This window comes from Pteropus alecto, unplaced genomic scaffold, assembly GCF_000325575.1.
Source record: "Pteropus alecto unplaced genomic scaffold, ASM32557v1 scaffold7, whole genome shotgun sequence".
NCBI classification, from domain to species: domain Eukaryota; kingdom Metazoa; phylum Chordata; class Mammalia; order Chiroptera; family Pteropodidae; genus Pteropus; species Pteropus alecto.
The window spans coordinates 25,358,773-25,364,216 of record NW_006494614.1 but is presented as its reverse complement, the minus strand read 5'-3'; the positions used below and the strand labels follow the sequence as shown (position 1 = coordinate 25,364,216).

Sequence of the window (5,444 nt, the reverse complement as noted above, 5' to 3'; positions counted from 1 at the left end):
GAAAGTTTTTTTTTTTTTAATATACTTAAATCAATCATTTTTTTCTCTTTTAATTGCATTTCGAATTTTAGTCATAGTTAGAAAGACTTTTCTTAGGTTGTAGTTAAACAAACAAATACATTTATAATACTGATGTGTTTAGAGTTTATTCTTGTGTGTTGTGTGAAGAGTTTTAATTTTTTCCAAAAAATATTCAGTGATTTCATCATCACTAATTTTCCAAATAAATTATTTTTGTCCCAGCAATTTGACTTATAATGAATTATCATATAGCAGATTTTTTAAAATCTGTGTTGGTCCTATTTCTGGACTTCATTTTCTATTCTATTGATCTTTCTGTCTATTCACATACCTTTTTTTTCTTTTGTTTCTTAAAGCCTACAGCATTTGGTATTCCTAGGTGGTCTCCCATCCAAGTACTAACCAGGCCCGACCCAGCTTAGCTTCCAAGATCAGATGAGATTGGGCATATTCGGGGTGGCATGGCCATAGACCATGTACCTGTTTTAATTGTAGTATATTTCTAGTATGCTTTGATATCTGACAGTACTGACTATCCTTTATAAATTTTTCTGTATACTAGTTTCCTAGATATTGTGAAATCACAATTTTTTTAAACTTGCAAAAAATGAAATGTTATTTTTATTTATAATTTTTCTTAATGGATATATATCTTATGGTCAGTGTTAATTTTTAGAAAATTTCCATGACTATGGAAATTTTAAACTATGCCTGAAAATTTACTGTTTTATTACATCTTGTTATTCTCATTCATAATACGTATTAACGTATGTAACTATAAGATTATTTTTGAGACCATTTGCTTAGCATCCAACTTCTGACATGCAATAGGCCTTTGGTAATGGTCATCATGCTGGAGGATAGGTAGAATACAAAAGGCAGGACATGAAAAATGCCATAATAGCTAAAAAGCCATGTTTATGACACTCCAATAAATGATTCGTGGGCTTTGTGGAAGAGTAAAGTTTCTACAATAGCAAGTAAGAGAAAGAATCAATGAAACACAAAGTAAGATTTACAGAACCAAACTTTCTTCGCTTATATGCAATAAAACATTCATAAGAGAAGAGTAGAGAATGGATCACAAGTCCCTACTGAGTTGATGAATATCCAGGAAGTTATATGGTAGATATCACAGAGAGTGAAATGAGGTGTGAATTTCTGAGTTATTGCCATCACCAGAAATATCTAATATGGCTCTATATTCTACGTTCTTTCCATATTCAACTTGGTCACTGCCCCTGACATATTTTAAGAATGCAACATTGTAAAACAAAACATATCTTATAATATAATAAAATATCTAAATGACGAAAACATAACAACTTTAAGAAAATCAGTTAGGTAAAAAAATTATTTGGAAGAAACATTAATATCAATAGAAACATTAATGTGCCTGATGGTCATTGCAGGACACAAGTGTCAGATTTAAATTGCATAAAATAGACTTCGCCATGGTATTTATATTTATATCTCCGATATTAATGAAAGGGTGTTTTCTTTGAAAAATATTTAAAAAGCATTCTCTTTTAAAATACATTAGAAGTAATTTTCTAGAATTAGCTAAATGAATAAAATACATCTCTTTCACTTGGTGTTACCAGATTCTACTCAGTAGCTTTTATTATTGGAGAAGATAGACCCTTGACTTCTATAATATGAGAAAGGAAGTCAATGGTTTTTAAAACACATTATACATTTTAATATTTAAATCTCATGACAAATTTTATAAGTTGACAAATCTTAACATATGGCTGAATTAGAAATTGAATCATAATTGACTTTTTTTCACAATGTCAGTGTCTTGTCCTCTGGAAAATATTCTTTGATGAGTATTACTAGTGTGAAATATTTATAAATTATGTCACATAGTTTTATTTACATTTTTTCTAAGTTTTTTAATTATTGAAAGAGAAGTTGCTAGACTTTTCTTTCAGTTAATCATAATAAATATGGTAGATTAGTCACACTTTCTAAATAAGTTGACTAAAAAAGGAATTAATAAATAGTAACAGATGGTAATTTTTTAAATAAAAATATGAAAAGTATATGCACAATTAAACACTAATTTGAAAATATTAATTAGCAGGCAAGAAAAATGTTTTGAGATTTTGAGTAACATACTGAAAATTCAAGCCTTGGATTTACTCTTCCATTGAGAGAAATTAGATGAATTAGGTGAAGGGTAAAGTAATTATCTGGTAAACTTTGATATGTTCACATTGCAATCTTGAGAAGTTATACAAATAAAATGCCATTAAAGCTTTGGTTGACTAAATCAAGAGACCTCATGTTTGAAAAGATTTCAACAATGCTTATTTTAGTTTCTAGGTAGGTGACTTTAGCAATTATAATCAATCTATATATATAAATATACATATATATGTATATATTTAGAATTAATCTATTCAAAGCACAAGGATAAGTTTGTAAATAAATTACTAGGAAACGGTTTAGAATATTCATCTTACATACTTCAGATTTTACATTTCAGGTAAGAACAATATTAAAAGAAACACAAAGGTAGACACTTGACTTTAGGCCAGTACGACTTCTAAGGTAAAGAAGTTTTAAAAGGAGTGTGTGTGTGTGTGATATTTTATAGTTTTGAAATAATATCACTTTGGTGAGAGCTGTTTGTGTGAAGGTTGCCTAATGATTTAAAAGGACAAGAGATTTAAAAAGAAAAATGAGATAGGATAGGACTGAAAATAATTCTGAATTACCTATTCTAAAATTATCTATAGCTATATATTCTCATAAGCTTTTGGCTTAAATTTAGCTTATTCTCAGTAATAGTCTTATTTTCCTCATAAATAAATAGAGAAAACTAGAATTGCCTATTTACTTACTTAGTAAAATAACCCACAAAGTAGCATGATTGATTTGCCTGTTTTACACAGAGGAAGTCATTTAGTACTTGCCAAGTTTGAAGATTTAGGAATCTCTTTAAAGAGTAGTACTGATTATATGTGTCTATATGTTAGTTATATGTGACTGAAAGAACCAGAACAAGGCCAATTAAGTAGATTGTTGTGAACATACATGAGTAGTTTTAAAACAATCAAAACAAAGAACTACATTGACTATGGACAAGGTAACAAATACAGTTTATCAGTCAAATAGACTGTGATCAGGTACACTAGAAAAATGAATCAATGCATCTGATAAATTCTACAGTCGTTTCAACTGTGTATAGCTGACATTTGTTCTAGGCAGTAGATTTTGCCTTGGGAAGATCAGGCTCATTAACTGTTAAACGCTTTGGGGTAAAATTTCAGTGCTTTATTTCTTATGACAAAATTTAATAAAGGACCAAAATTAACACAGCATTAATCTATTCTAGTGACAAGGATTGAAATATAAATGAGGACTGGAAAAGGCTTCCTGATTGTTCCTTCTGATTTTAATTCAATGTTACTGCCTATTTTTATATGTCTAAATATAAAATCATAAAACCTATAGATTTCTATGACATATTACATTTATATGTTTATTCTTACATGTATTCATTAACTTTCTTGGAACTGAAAGTTCTTCTTTCTAAAAACTCATGGCACCTTATGCAAAACATTATATTTCAAATAGATATGAATATAGAATTGAAAATGAGAGAAGCAGAAAGAGGAAGTATTAGGGGAATAAAGGTTAACACAACCTCAGAATAAGTAACCAAACAAAAATGAATTTAGGAAAGTCTTGAAATAAACGTCCTTGACACACTCTATAGTGTGCTAATGATACAAGTTTGTTTCTTTCAGATTCTTATGAGATATTTTCAGGTGGTCAAAAAATTTAGGGTAAGAACTTTCCTAGGATTTCTTTCATCTTGTCTTCTAAAAATATCAAACAACATTTAAACACACAGAAGAATCTTTAAATCTGTAACTCAGCAGGGAGTGGTGGGTTTGGATAAAAAATGTTGAAAAGAAAAATTATTAATATAAAAATACCTTTAGTAACTATAAGTAAATTTATGAAATATTATGTCCTGCCAATATGAACAAATTCTAAATCAATACTGATTTAGTATTATTAATTATTATATTTTCTCTTCAAAAATTATTTGCTTTGAAGATCAATTTTATTTACTAGGTTGCCATATGCTAACTATAAATTTAAATTTTGAATTAAATTTAAACAAACATAATAGCTTCCTTATACTGTAATTTATTCTACATATAATTATATGATTTTTTTGATTAACAGTGAATGCATGTCATAAATCAAAAACGCCAAGGTTATTCTAGTTCAGAACTGGCAGAATTCTATGCTATGTAATGTTTTAATTCAATTCTATCAGTGTGAGGTATGCTTCTGAAGTTTTCTATTAATTAAATAAAACTTGAATTATTATCTCTCAAAAAGAAGTTTCTAATGCCTTTATGATTTTCTCAAAATTTTTATTAGATAGTCTTATGGAAGTCTTATATACTTAGGCAAAGAGAGACCATTTAATCTAATTCTCTTATTCTCAAGGCAAGAAAAGTATATCATTAAGAACATTTCTTGCCTCTGAAAAGTACTAGTGTATAAATGCTTTTACTACAATAAGAAACAAAAACTAAGGGCTAATAAAAATAATAGAATAATAATAAAAGAAATTGAGACCAATGTGAAATACTTAATTTTATTGAGTTTGTGAAGGAAAATAACTATAGTACTCATAATTGTTTTAGCCTTTCAGTTTGTATGGAAAATGTGGGGAATCTTGATAATAGCATATGTTTAAATACACGAAGAAAGAAAGATGTGAAAATCTGAGTTTTTTTCTTTGAGAAAAAAATCTGAATCTATCTATATCATGCAGCAATTAAGTACATTTAACCTATTTCTCATTCAGAAAAAAAAGAGTGCAGCTTACTGCCAACATTAATTTAATTTTATATAAACACACTGTTTGAGGTTGAAGAAAATCTGGTTTTATTGTGAAAATAAAATATAAAAACTGTTCTTGGAGTTATTTCTAAATAGAACTTGTCTCTAATTCTAGTGTAACGGAAATGTATATGATGATCAGTATTTAATAATTTTTTTGTGTGTGGTAAATTTCAAAGCACAGAACAACACAAGTGGAAAACTTAGGATTTGACATTTTCAACAATTGAGAATTACTATATTTTGTAAATAGAACTATTGCTACTAAAAACAGAATGCTATAAATAGAATGATGTCATTTGTTTCCAAAGACTATCCATATACTAGAGTAATGTGAAAAATAATAAGAAAAACGAGATATTTCCTGGTAAACACTGGGGTTAAGGTTAGGATTGTAATATCGCCCCCAAATTGTCTCAGGGTAAACGTTGCACCGCAAGTGCCAGTGGTGAGTATTCTCGAGGCAAATGGGAAATGGGTTAAGTAATTTTACTAAATTAAACATTAGTAATAGCAGAAACCATTTAAATATTTTTGTTTTCAAC

The 5,444-nt window shown here is 28.3% G+C and overlaps 1 pseudogene; it reads right to left on the bottom strand.

Annotated features, from left to right (window-relative positions):
• Positions 1-375: 375 nt before the first annotated feature.
• On the bottom strand, positions 376-494 carry LOC112474686 (annotated as a pseudogene).
• Positions 495-5,444: the final 4,950 nt, after the last annotated feature.